Raw genomic sequence first — 14,550 nt, forward strand, 5'->3', positions numbered from 1 at the left:
AAAAAAACAAAACAAAACAAAAAACATTTAATAGAATTCATTGATGAGACTGAACAATGTGAGACTTTGCTTGTTGGGAAATTTTGATTTCTAAATAAATCTATTTATTTGGTATAGGGTTATTGAGGTTTTCTCTTGAACCAGTTTAGTTCATTTATTTATTTCAAGTGATGTGTCCTTTTCTTTTTTGCTCCCTAATTTTTGACATGTAGTTATTACAATACTCATTTTAAAAATTATAATGTTAATAGTAATATATCCCTGGTTTTATTTCATGTTACAGTTATTTGTGTATTGTCTCTATTCTAATTATTCTGACTGTCAATTTTGTTGGTTTTTTCTTAATAATTTTTTTTGATTTTTTTTTTTGCTTTTTTAACTGCTTTGTCTCTTATTTAATCTTTAATTTTTTAATTTTTGTGTTAGCTTTGCTTCTTTGCTTAGTTTAGTTTAGTTTGTTTGTTATGATACAGGATCTCTCTTTGTGGGCCTGGTTGTCCTAGAACTCCCTGTGTAAACCAGACTAGCCTCAAACCCATAGAGATCCTCCTCTGACTGCCAAGTGCTAGGATTAAAGATCATACCTAGTTTGCTTTACATATTATGCCTTTTTGTAGATCTTTGAAGAATAACGTCTAGGTTTTTGATCTGAGGTTTTTTTTGTTATTGTTGGTTTGTTTCTTTTGTTGTGTTTTTGAATTTTGAAACCGGGTTTATCCTAAATTGGCATTGATCTCACTATTTAGACAGAGATTGGCCCTGAATTTGTTATCCTCTTACCTCTACCTTTCAAGTACTGGGATTACAAGTATGCACCATCTATTCTTTTGCACCCACCTCTGAGGTCTATTTTAAATATAAACTTAAAATTAAATTTCCTTCTGATGCTTGTCACAATTACAGCTTATAAAATTAATATACACATTATGTTTGTTTATTTCTAAGTATTTTATAATTCCCTTTGATTTTCTTTTCTCACTCATTGGTATTGTTTCTATATGTTTATAATGATTCTAGTTTTCCTCTTCTTGTTGATGTCTAACTTTATTCTGTTATATTGACAGGAAATCTGTAGTTTGTTGTTTTATTACTCTTTTGGCTCTTTGCTCTATGAGAGCCTGTCATGCAGCTCCCAAATAAAAACACACACACACACACACATACACACTCACACACACACACATACACACTCACACACACACACTTGTTCTTGCTTATAAATGCCCGGCCTTTGCTTGACTTCTTTCTAGCCAGTTTTTCTTAACTTAGATTACCCATCTACCTTTTACCTCTGGGCCTTTTTTTTTTCTTACTTCTGTAATCTTATTTTCACTTTTACACCCCATCCCTGGCTGGCTGTGAGGCTCACCCCTTCTTTTCTTGCTCCTCCTTCCTCTATTGTTCTCCTTTTATTTATTCTCTCTGCCTGCCAGCCCCATCTATCCTTTCTTCTGCTTTGCTATTGTCCATTTAGCTGTTTATTAGACCAATCAAGATCAATCAAGTGTCACAGTAACAGACATAGTAATACAGCTTCACAGAGTTAAACAAATGCAATTAAAAGAATGCAGCACATCTTTGCATCATTATACAAATGTTCCATAGCATAAACAAATGTAACATGTCTTAAAATAATATTCCACAACAAAGATCCTTTATGAACTTGTAAAATCCACTAGGACTTGTATGTTGGTCTAACATTTCTCTCTTGGTCACTCTTGCAAATAGACTTGAGAACAATGTGTACTTTGTAATTAATGTATGTAATGGTTTAAACATACATGCTAATAACTCTAGTTGTCTCTCCCCACCCCATGCCCCAGCTGTCCTGGAAGTCACTCTATAGATCAGGCTGGCCTTGAACTCTGAGATTCGCCTGACTCTGCTGGAATTTAAGGCAAGTGCCACCACTAGCCAGCAGAAAGACTTATCTTGACTCATGGTTTCAGAGTTTTCAGTGCATCATGGTCACAAGGATGTATCAGAGCTGAGCAGCCACAGAATGAATGCTTTAGCTAACTCTTCTTTTATTCTCCCCCCCTCCCAAAGTTGGGGGTTAAACCCAGAGCCTTGGTTATTTCTTTTGGTCATTGGGATATAAGCACAGGCCAGCTACCATTTTTTTTGTCCATTTTGATATAATTTTTAGGAGTTTTAAGGGAATAACATTGAATTGTTTCCCTTTTACTCTATTTGGAATCAAAGATTAGGACATTGAAAAGCAACTGTTTGTGTGGAGCAAAGTAGACAACTGCTGTGCTGATCAGGGAGGACCAGGCTTGTTGGGGGAGGCTGCTCGTTTATTCCCAGATGTCCAGACCTGAAATAAGCACAGAAACCATATTATTTGTAGTACTGTTTGGCCAATAGCTTAAGCATCTTTCTAGCTAGCTCTTATATCTTAAATTAACCCATTTATATTAATCTGTGGCTTACCAGCAAGGTTTCAGTGTGTTTGTCTCCTGCTGCAGGTACATAGTGTCCCTGACTTCGCCTACTTTCTCTTTATATCTTTTCCAGTCTGGCTTTATTCTATTAAGCCATTGGCTGAAAGCAGCTTCTTTATTAACCAATGGCAATAAAACATATTTACAGCATACAGAGGGGAATCCCACATCACAGGCTTATGTGCATGATGACAGTACGCAGGCTCATGTACATGCTCAGTAGGGATGCAGGCTCACAGAAGAGCCAGGAAGAGATTAAAACTGGGCTGAAGGGATAGCTCAGTGGTTAAAACCTGTCTACTCTTCCAAAAGACCTGGATTCAATTACCAACACGGCATTTCACAGCCACCTATCTGTAGCTCTAGTCCCAGGATGCCTGATGCCTTCTTTTAGCCTCTGAGTGCCACTGTGATGTACACAGACATACATGCCGGGAAAAAACACTCACATACATAAAAAGAAAACAAAAATTAAAATCCCAACAAATAAGGGGGATAAGGGAGATCTTGGTTTCTACAATTACCACATATGATTCAAATGTCTTAATTTCCAGTAAGTTTGAAAATCAGAAAGCAGGACTGAAGAGATGGCTCAGTAGTGAAGAGCACTTGCTGTTCTTGGAAAGGGCCCAGGCTCAGGTCCTAGCACCTACATGGCAACTTACATGGAGTCTGTAACTCCTCGTCCTGGATTTGTGTCAGCTTGACACAAGCTGGAGAGACTGGAGAGAACCTCAATTGCGAGAATGCCTCCATCAGATCAGGCTGGATGGAAGTCTATAGAGCATTTTCTGAATTAGTGATTAATGTGGGAGGACCTGGCCCATTGTGGGTAGAGCCATTCCTGGGCTCATGGTTTTGTGTTCTATAAGAAAGCAAACTGAGCAGCAGACAGTAAGCAACATTCCTCTGCGACTTCTTCAGCTCCTGGACTTCAGGTTCCCAACCTATCTGAGTACCTATCCTGAATTTCTTCAGTGATGAACAGTGATGTGGAAACATAAGCCAAATAAACCCTTTTCTCCCCAAGTTACTTTGGTCATAGTGTTTCATCACAGCAGTAGTAACCCTAACTAGGACATTCCAGTTCCAGAGGACCTCACTCCTCTTCTTGCCTCTGCAGGACCAGGCACACATGTGGTACACATAGCATTCATGCAGGCAAAACCAAAATACATAAAATAAAGGTAAATAAATATTTTCTTAAAAGCCTAAAGAAGTTGTGAGACATAAAGAAAAAGGAAGGTATGGTCCATTTGAAATAAAAAATTAAGTCCACAAATTGTCCCTAAGGAAGCTTAGATATCTTATTTAATATTTAACAAAAAATTTTATGGGGTATTGGTCTTGATCAAACCTAGAGACCCATCTGACACATTGACCACATCTGACAGACTTTAAAACATCTGTTTTGAGGTTACTAGAAAAATTCAAGTCATAAATAAAGTCAAGAAAACAATATATGAACAAAACAAGAATCTCATGAAAGAAAAAAGTTATGCAAAGGAGCCAAAATAAAATTCCAACGTTGAAAAGTACAACATGGAAATAAAATATTGATTGATAGGGTTGAGTGGATGGCTCACTCAGTTGATTGTTTGCTGTGCAAGCAGAAGGACCCAAGTTCAGTCCCTAGAACCCACACAAATAAACCAGGCCTTGCAGTAAATGCTTGCAGTTCTAGTGCTACAGAGGTGAAATCTGCTGAACTCCTAAGTTGGATGCCCAGCCAGTGTATCCTAATCATGGAACTCCAGGCCAGTGAGAGACCTTATCTCAAAAAAAAAAAAAAAAAAAAAGCAAGATGTACAGTATGAGTAATATTTAGAATGTCCTCAGGCCTCTACTGCACATGCTTACATGCCTTCTTGTACATACATGTGCACGTGCACACGCAACCACACACACACATTATTGGAAGACTTTCAGGGCAGATTTGTCCAACCAATCAGTTAGTTTGGATGGGGATCTATTTTAAATGCCCTAGTCCGACTTCCTTGTGCTTAGCTTTCCTGCATTGTTATCTAGTATGTCTAACACAGCATTCTAAGTAACATGCATTAGTCCATAATTTTTCTCTCAAATCCATTGAACTTTCAGATACAACTTCTAGTTTGCAAAAGTGTAGGATTTAGAAGGCAAACTCAATGACTTCACTGTAGATTTCTTGAAGCAAACTTGATTCAAATCCAGGAATTTTGTACTTCAGTTTTTCAGATATCTGTAAAGAGCCATTCATTTTCAAATTGTACATTTAAAAAACACCTAAAGGGCACAACTAGATGCAAATAAGGATCTAATAATTAGATGTAATAATAAAAAGTAAGGTATGTATTGTTAATTGAAAAAGGAGATTACTAACCGATATGTTACTCTAGCATTTGGGAGATGGAGGCAGGAGTACCAAGAGGCAAGCCTGGGTTACATGATGCTCTGTGTCAAAAAATGACCTCAGATTACTAAACCAATCTTGTCAACTGAAATGTTAACATTGGTGAAAATATGATGTTCCTATTTAAGTTATGGCTATTTTTTTAATTTTCTCCAAACTTATTGATTATGCAATAAAGTTTTATTTAAGAATATTTAATTTATACATGTATTTTGACTATACTTATGAATCAAGGAATTTATGAAAGCTGTCTACTAAAATAGTAAACATTTTGCTAGGAGTTCCCAAGATTATACTTTCTTCTTCATATTGTTTGCATACTTTAAAATAGGTGTGTAAAAAGGAAACATCATCCTTATCCCACTGGAGTGTAGGTGTTTCGTAAAAGACGGACACAAAGAGGAACTGTAGCAACAAAACTTGTTTTTTGTGGTTGTTTTTATTGCTTTTCTTGTTCACATTGTAAATGACTCACTAGGAAAGGAGTGCACTTCGTTCTGATATTGAGTAAGCGGCTTTAGAAGTATAAAGTACTACATCTTGTATAGTAGCAGTGCCTGGTGACAAAGACCTGTAATCCCAGCTACCTAGGAAGGTCAAGATAGGAGGATGAAAAATTTAAGGCTTGCTTGATTTACAAAGTGAGTTCAAGGCAGCCTGAGGTAACTCAGTGAAACTCAGTCTCAAATTAAAAATAAACCTGTGTGGTAAATGCATGAAGTCCTAGGTTCAGTCCTTAGCAACAACAACAGAGTAATAACTTTTAAAAAAATTTGCACACCACCTGTTTTGGTTTCGGCTACATTGTGTTTTCTGGAGAGGAATTCTAAACTTTGCTTTATTGCTTTGTATTCAGTTTGTAATGCTTTTCAAATAAAATTCTAATCTTCGGAGTCACAGTCTGAAACAACCTTATTCATTCCTAGTTTCTTCAATGCCTGAAACGGGCTAACTCTAGGGAGTCTATAGTCTAATTTGTAGATAGGATTCTACCACATAATCCTCACGGGTTTGGGGTAAAGCTGAAATGAGAGAGATGTTTCTATAAAACCACTTATCACAACCCTGGCTTTGCGCGCCTCAGTAAAAGTTGGGGGCGTTGAGTTGGCTTTAAGTGCTGCCTTGCAGATTTAGGACTTGCTCATTAAAGGTAAACGCAGAGATGCCACCAGGCGTCCGGGCTCGGGCTCCAGCTGCTGTCGCAGGTTATTGAGGCTGCGTATCGCGCGCAAGCGCAGATCTTCCAGCAGGTTCCTAGGTAGGGCTGCTAGTAAGGAAGCTCCGCCTCGCGGGAGGACACGGGACCTATGAGGTGGGGCGGGAGGCGGGCCGGGGGGCGGAAGGAGCCGCTTCACGTGAGCAAGGAGCGGGAAGGGGGAGGCAGGGCAGCGGGGAGGCCCAGGCGGCGCAGCCTCCCGGATGGTGCTCGGCGGCAGCAGGTCGGGTAGTGTCGCCGTTCCCCTCCTCTCACTCTGGTCTCCCCACCCCGGAGGCGGGGGTACTTTTGCCGCCCTGGCTGGAGCCCGGCTGCCTGCTCCCACCGGGCGTGGTCCAGCTGGGAGTTGCAGGGGGCTCCCACGACGGGCGGAGTTCTGAGGGAAGCGGAGATTGGGTGTGGGGAAGCGGCCGGGGAGGGCAGATGGCGCATGCGCGGGCCCTACCCTCCAGGAGCCCCTGCCCAAACCGGTTACCCCTGTCTGGGTGGATGTCTGTCTCCAAGCTACTTAACTGCTGCCTTTTGAGAGGTCTCCCCCCCCCCCCCCCCCCAGCAAAGCCGGTTTCTCTACTTTCGTGTTTTGGTCTCGGTTTTGTTTGAGGAATTGCCGGTGTTCTCCGCCTCAGTTTCCCACTAGGTCGGTGTGTATGTGTGAGTGAGGTTGATTTGGGCCTCCAGTTGGCTTCCCTGGTTGCTCCTAATTTGAAAGACTTGATCGGTTTCAGTGTCGCTCTGCTTTATCCTATTGGTGTTTGTGCCTCACCTGCAACTAAAGTGTCTTTGGCATCGCACTCTTTCCATCCACAAGAAACACCTGTATGCTCCAGCGCCTTATTATGTCTTGATTTTTTAGCACCTTTCAGGGTTATGTGAGTTCGCCCAAAGGCTATCTTCTAGGAGTGTACTGTCCATTTCCTGATAGTAGTCAGAACCATAGTCTTGACAAATACCTACATTTGTAGTTTGCACCTTTTCTTGAAAGCATACCCATACCTGTGTTACCTGAAGGATCCACTTCTCTTGGAAGCATATGTCCTAAGCAGACTGTTAAACTCATCATGCTCGCAGGACTCATTTTAAAACCGTGCTCCAACTTCAATTTGAGATTTGGGGGTTGGGGAAGTCCGCAGGGCGTGGGTCTCCTCCCCACAGGGACAGGGTTTCACAGTGTGTTTGATATATTCATTTAGATCAACACCTGTGTTTCCATTCTTGCGAATAGAAACACGAATATGAGCTTCCAGCTGCATTGTTTATTTAGGCAGAGAATCAATGGAAGGTAGTGAAACTGTCCAGCTGAAAAGTCATTTGAAAAAAACTTTGGTGCCGAGGAAGTGCATGTATAACTTTTTGGTTTTTCAAGGCAGGGTTATTTTGTGTACCCCTCGCTTGTCTTGAAGCTCCTCCGTAGAAAGGCTCGTGCCACCACCACCCAGTGCATATATTAACTTTTTAATGTAAGCCAAGGACCTGTTGTCTTAATTCACAGCTATATATGGTGCTATAGATTATGCTATATATTAAAGATTTAACCAAACATTTCTTAGGAAATGAAAATGAAAAAGAAAATTCTTTATGATCTTCCTTTATAGCTCTAAATTTGAATTAAAATTTGAATGCATGATTGATTTGAATATATTTACATTTTCATTTACATTACATTTACATTACATTTCATTTCCATGGTTGTAGTAGGAGGCTCATGAGTTCAAAGCCCTACCTGGGCTGTGTAGTAAAGCCCTGTCTCAAAGAACAACAAACCCCCTCCCCAAATTACATGTAACTTTAATACAAAATGTTAGATCAGTTCATAATTAAAGTTGCCATATTGCTGTGTGTGTCAGTGTGTGTGTGTGAATCTGAGTTTAAAGCAAATCAGTGTGTAGATCATAGAATTGCAGCATTAGCCAAGCAGACTCATACACACATTCAAAAACACAGTTGAAGAAATTGCTCTGACAATGGCTCTCCATAATTATCTTTGCATCTTTTATATTCTTATTCTTGGAGGCTTCACTATGATTTATGATTGCCAGTAAGTCTACTTCAAAGTGAGAAAATAAAAACATTTTAAAACAAAATACAAGATAACAGACTTTTAAAGAATCAGTATATACCTAAAGTAACTCAGTTTATAATTGTTTTATAATTCACAAGCACTTTTTTTTAATTTTTTATATTTTGGTTTTTTGAGACAGGGTTTCTCTGTAGCTTTGGAGTCTATCCGCCTGCCTCTGCCTCCTGAGTACTGGGATTAAAGGCATGCAACACCACCGCCTGGCCATTTTGGTACTTTGTATATATTGCTTTTCTTCTTCTTCTTTTTTTTAACCAAATCATAGATCTTAAGGAAAGAAAATTTAGAGATAAGGAATAGATACCCAAGTATATCCTGAAAGGAAAACGCTGCTTCACCTGAGACTGTGTTTTCATTTCTTCACAAACTGGTTACCTGGTCATCCTTCTCCACTTTCATCCTTTTCCTGTATGGTTAGCTTTAAAAGAAAAATGTAAGCAAAGCAATATTGCCGGGTGTTTACACTGTTGTTGACTCTTTACAGCCCTGCTGCATTTCATGTGCAAAGACTGACCAAATATAGAAGTGTGCAAGTCATAAACATGTTACTTTATACAGTTTGGCCTAAAAATTTCTCTTTCAAGTTGATCATAATATTCTGATGATTTTCTCTCAGAGTAGAGTTTTGTAAGACCCAAGTGCCCCCAACCCTTCTTTCAGTCATTAAAAAGTAAATAAAACCCTAATTCTGTCTTTTAAGTTCATTATTGACACTAAGCTTTTCAATAAAATGAAAATAGATTTTAATTGACGATGCTGCCAGATTTAGAGGTTTGTACTTCCTCAAGAGCCCAATACATAATTGTTAAGAATTTCTGGTTACAACTGTATCAGATCAGCACTTGCATCATAAGCCACTGGTCTTTGGGTTCTGTCAATCTTTGTGGCAATAAATTTTTCTCCATATCAAAGTCTTGCCTTTATTTATTTATTTACTTATTTACTTACTTGTTTATTTATTTATTTATTTAAAGGCTAAAGTAGCCTTCTGTTAGCTGCTGAAAGTACAGAAATGTACCTCACTTGTAGCTTGTGTTAGACTTTTATGGTATGTTAACTATGAGTTTCTGTGGTAAATTTAACATTTTATTTAACGTGTTGTATTAAAAACATTTAATAGTAATTTGTTTTTGAACTTTCTCTTCCATTTTCCATTAAACATTTTGGTAACTGCAACCCATAGTGTACAGTCTGGATCTACTTCTAAGGATGAGTCTTGCACTTCTTAAAAGAAGTGGTATTGAAGGGGCTTTTGGTATGGCCTGAGCATAGCAAATACTGAAGACAGGTTTTGCCCTTTTTCCCCTTTACCTCTTTCTCTTGCTAAACCTGGTATATTCCTAAAACTAGCACCCAAGGCCTATTCTCTTATTGGGCCACGACTTGTTCCTAAGACAAAACATCAAGGTCCAGCCGCTGCCCAGCTCTCTTGCTCTCTTGTTGCCGGTGTTTTGAGACAGTGTCTCTTGTAGTGCTGACTGTCCTAGAATCCAGTTTGTAAACCAGGTTGGCCTTGAACTCACTGATATCCACCTGCCTCCCTATTGCAGGGATTAAAGGCCAGAGCCACTATACCCAACTTGACTTAATATTTGAAGATAGTAAGTGCACTCATATCTAAATTGGATTAAATGTTGAGTATATGTAGAATATTGTTGGAAATAGCCAATGATTTTTATTATTTTTGTGATGAGCTCTGTGCATTTGAAGGTATCCTGATGAATGAACTGTTTCTGGCAATAGTGGGTAGGGATATGTCATATAAATCTCTTGCTGTGCTACACAGTGGTGGTGCACGCCTTTGACCCCAGCACTTAGGAGACAGAGGCAGGCGAATCTCTGAGTTTTAGGCCAGCCTGGTCTACAGAGTGAGTTCCAAAACAGCCTAAGCTACACAGAGAAACGCTGTCTCAAAACAAAACATCAATAACAACAAAAAACCCTCTTGCTGTGGCATAAGATTTTCTGTCTATACCTTTGATTACTTGCTGAAGAAAAATTATTTCTTTGTTGTCATGAGTTACTTCTGTGTACTGAAATGAAAGCTGATCTTTTGGGGGTGCAGTGGTGACACATGCCTTTAATCAACACTGTAAAGGCAGAGCCAGGCAGATCTCTGTGAGTTCAAGGCCAGCATGGTCTACAGAGCTTGTTCCAGGATAGCCTAGCTACACAGAGAAATTCTGTCTATAAACGTGTCCCCACCCCCGCAAAAAAAAAAAAAAGCTGATTTTTGTCTGACCTCAAAAAGCTAAAACTTAACCAGGCCTATATTTAAAATACTTTTATTTTGGTTTTGGCTCTAAGAAATGGTCTTTTCAGATAGATTTAAAACATCTATGGAATTTAAATATTTGTGAATTTTGTATCTTCTTGCACAAATGCCTGTTACAGTAATTTAAGATGCTAATGAACTGCCTTCCCATGTGCTTGATATACTTCCTAATATATCCCATTCCTTTGTTAGTGTGGACTGGACCTCTATCAAACATTATTGGTATGCTCTCAACATATTCCTCTGAAAAATAAGCAAGTTATAGAAAATAGAACTACTAGTACATTTCTCCTACATTTTAGTCTATTACTGAATGACTTGTTTGCTTGACATTGAGTTCACAGAGATTAAATACAGGTCCATAGTCAGATGTTTCAGATCTCAAGTACAACAGGTGGATATTCCAAATGGAAGAAGTTCATTTTTCTTAACTATGCATGAGAAGGAATTATGTTGACTAAATTCCTGAAAGGTTGAAAAAAAATCTTTGAAAGACTTGCAATGCTTTAAAGCATTCATATTTTATATCTACACAATGCTAATGTAAATTATGCTTCTGAAATCTGTTCAGAAAAAAAATGAATAAAAAATTTTTAATGTGCTAGTAGGGTTCAGAAGGATAAAATGCTTGATGAAAAGCAGTGGTAAGTTCATTGATAATAAGCTAATTTTCATATGTTCCTATTGTGTAGTTTCTATTATGAAAAGGGCTTTCAAATAGCAATTTAAATATTTATTTTTAAAGGTACTTCTTTGAAGTGACATGAAGCCAGCATACTTAAAAGTTCTGGAGGGAAGAAAAAGTACTGTGTCCTGAAGTAGCCATACAAACATAGACCATTTCAGCCTTTTATTAAATTTTCAGTATCAGCATTATTGCATTCAAGTAATCAACACAGTTAAGAGGATTGTTTTTTTAAAAAAAATATTTTTATGGTTTATTTAACTTTATTTTATGTGCATTGGTGTGAAGGTGTCATATCTCCTACAACTGGATCTTCAGACAGTTGTGAGCTGCCATGTGGGTGCTGGGAATTGAACCCAGGTCCTCTGGAAGAGCAGTCAGTGCTCTTAACCACTGAACCATCTTTCCAGCTCCAAGAGGATTGTTTTATGTACACTTCTCTCCCTATTCCTGGTACTTTTTCTCAATAGTACCAAGGTATAGTGGGAGGAATATTAACTTTGGGATCAGAAAGACATGGACATCCCAAAGCCTTGGACTTAATTTAATATGTAATTGGAGGTAAAAATACTCAATAAATTTGAGATTTAGTTTCTTCATTGGTTAAAATGGAGCTACTTACGCTTAGCTCATGGGTTATTGTAGCACTGCAAAGCACCTGATATTTTCTCCTTTCTTAGATAATTCATAAAATAGTAAGATTCAGTCCCCTCATTTTACTTAATAGAAATAACATCACTATATAAGGTTTTAAGAAGAAAATCAAAATTTAACTCTTTTTTTTGAAACCTATTAGATTACATTGTTAACCTTTAGATTAAACAAGAAGGGTTGATTGCTCATGAGAAAATAAAAAATAATCAAAGCATTGGCTTTCTGTAGGAATTTTACAATACTCATTTTGTAAGGGCTTTATTTACTTGCCTGTCTGGGCGCCATGTGTGTGCCTGGTCTCTGCAGAGGCCAGAAGAGGGTGTCACATACTCTGGAACTGGTTTTACAAATGTTCATGATTGTCCATTTGTTGCTGGAACCAAAGCCAAGTCCTCTGTAAAAACAAGGCTGTTGAGCCTTCTCTTCAATCCCTCATTTTTGAGTTTTCGGGGTTTTAACTTGGGTGATATGGATAAGTAATATATATATGACTTGTGATTCAACCTTTAAAAAAAACTCTTAAAAAGTTATGCCTTCTACAACATTGATTGACTTTGATGACATTATACTTAATGAACAAAGCCATCTTGAAAAAGACAGATTTCATGTAATCCTGTTGCATGAGAGCTATTCAAGAGTATAATAGGCATGCGAGAGAAGATAGAATGGTGGTTTCAAGAGACTGGAGATGAGAGAAATCCTAGGTGGTAGTAATATAGATGTGCTTAGTGCCACAAATCTCACCCTTAAACATGTCTCAGGTGGTGAAGTTGTAGCACGTGTATTTGTGATGGTAGAAAGATGGCAACTTGTGGAACATTTAAAGGAAAACTTTGTCTCATAACTTGTTGAAGAGTTACTTTTAGATAATTAGCTTTTCTAATTTTTAATTACAAGTATACCCAAGATAAGTAAATTTTCTTTTGTTTTTGGTTTTTAAAGTTGAAATTAATCAGAAGGTTTGCTTATACATGATTCCATTACTTCACTAAATACAATTCAAAGAAGCAGCTCCAAGTTAAGAGTCAGACTTTAAAACAAAGCCTATTGTTTAGGAATTAGTGGCGGAAAATAATCTGTATGGGAAGATTTTCCATTGAGTTCATTAAATCTGTTTCATCCTTTTCAGGGGGGGATATTCTATGAGAAATTCATCTGAAAACAAATGCAAGGAAAAAAGTTTAAAGACTGACAAAAACCAAAGGACCTAGACTAATCTGTATATTCCCTTGCTACTCCACTTGTTTAATTTTGGTATTGAGGATCCAACTCAGAGCCTCACACATGCTAGGCATGTGCTCTGCCACTGAGCCCTACTGTAGATCCTAATTGTTCTTCTTTGTGGAGGTTATACACATTTGCTTGTGGAAGCTGGTGGTAGACATTGGCTAGTTGGTCTCAACTGCTTTCTGCATTCATGTTTTGAGATAGGTTCTCTTGCAGAACCTGAAACTCACCAATCAGCTAGCTACCTGATCAATGAGCTTCAATGTTCTACCCCACCCATACCCTGTGCTGGAAATATATATATATTTTTAAAAAAATGGATCCCAAGGATCTGAATTTAGGTCCTATTGATTGATTGTCATGGCAGTAAAGGCTTTTGCTGCTGACCTGTCTCCCCAGTGTGCATTTTACTTTAAAAGATACAAACCCAGTGGGAATTGACCTGCTATAACATCTTTGAACCTTGTTTTGTTTCTTCCTGTTATGTTCTAGTTCCTGAACTGAGAGTGATCTTAACCAGAGTTAAATTTTAGAAGGACACAGCATAGAGGACAGGCAAAGAATGGAGATAGGGATAGTAAGGAGTGAGATACAGCTCAGAAAAGAATAGAAACACCTACAGCTTGGTGATCAGATAGATTCTCAGACCAGAGCTGAGTCTTATATTAGCATAGTTTGAGTTTGTGAAAACTATAGTATTGTTTGTTTTGTCCATATTCATACATTGAAATTATCCTTAACATTGAAAAAAAAAGATAGAAACACCTAGGTGTCTGGGTTTACACCAACCTTTATAATTTTCTCTGTGAGCTAAAGCAAGTTACCCAACTTGTCTTAGCTTGGGTTTGTCATAGAAAGTTAATATTCATCTGCCAAGGTTAGTGTGGCACTGGCAAAAATGTGTTTAAAGCCTCTTGTTCCACATTGGGCCTAAAATTGACACTCAGTAAATTAAGACATATTACTTTCTTTTTAGATTTAACAAGATGTTTTAAGCATCCTCCTTAAGATTCCATAAAGCAAAAAAAAAAAAAGAAAGAAAAAAAAAGAAAAGACTCCATAGAATTGCACTGTGCTTACTGAGCAACACAGTCTATTTATGAACAACGAAAAATGGTAGTGAGTAGGAAGGAAGTGATGAGTGTGTTTGTTCCAAAGGAAATACAAGGTATGTTTTGAGATTCTGATGTTTAATTGTCTTGTTGACCATGATGTTTGGGAATGTTCAAGGGTAGTTAGTATCTGGGGTAGTTGGCACACTCCTTTAATCCCAGCTCCCTAGAGTCTGAGGCAGGAGTCAATTTTAAGGCTAAATGGGGTTATGCAGTGAGATTTTGGTTTCAAAAGAATGTGCTGGGCTGGAAAGATGGCGCAGTGGTTTAAGAGCACTGGATGTTCTTCCAGAGGACCCAAGTTCAATTCCCAGCGCCCACGTGGCAGCTCACAACTCCGGTTCAGGGAACCCGGCACCTTTATACCAATGCACATGAAATAAATTTAAATAAGTTATTAAAAACAAACAAGAAAGAATGTGCTGTTGTTGGGTTTGGGTTTTTTCCTGTTAATTTTCTGTAGCT

The 14,550-nt window shown here is 38.2% G+C and overlaps 1 protein-coding gene across 5 annotated transcripts in view; it reads left to right on the forward strand.

The window, feature by feature from the left end:
* Positions 1-14,550, forward strand: part of Rabgap1 (RAB GTPase activating protein 1) — a 140,534-nt gene that overhangs the window by 2,274 nt on the left and 123,710 nt on the right. Inside the window, exon 1 of one of the 5 annotated variants that reach the window (XM_048429203.3) lies at positions 6,181-6,278. The exons of 3 other annotated variants lie outside the window; for them this stretch is intronic. The gene's annotated coding sequence lies outside the window, so the exon portion shown is untranslated. Of the gene's footprint in view, positions 1-6,180; positions 6,279-14,014; positions 14,142-14,550 lie in introns of those variants that run through there. One more of the 5 variants, XM_048429202.3, reaches the window with a different exon arrangement.

The sequence above is a fragment of the Myodes glareolus genome, chromosome 21, assembly GCF_982192425.1.
Source record: "Myodes glareolus chromosome 21, mMyoGla1.1, whole genome shotgun sequence".
NCBI classification, from domain to species: domain Eukaryota; kingdom Metazoa; phylum Chordata; class Mammalia; order Rodentia; family Cricetidae; genus Myodes; species Myodes glareolus.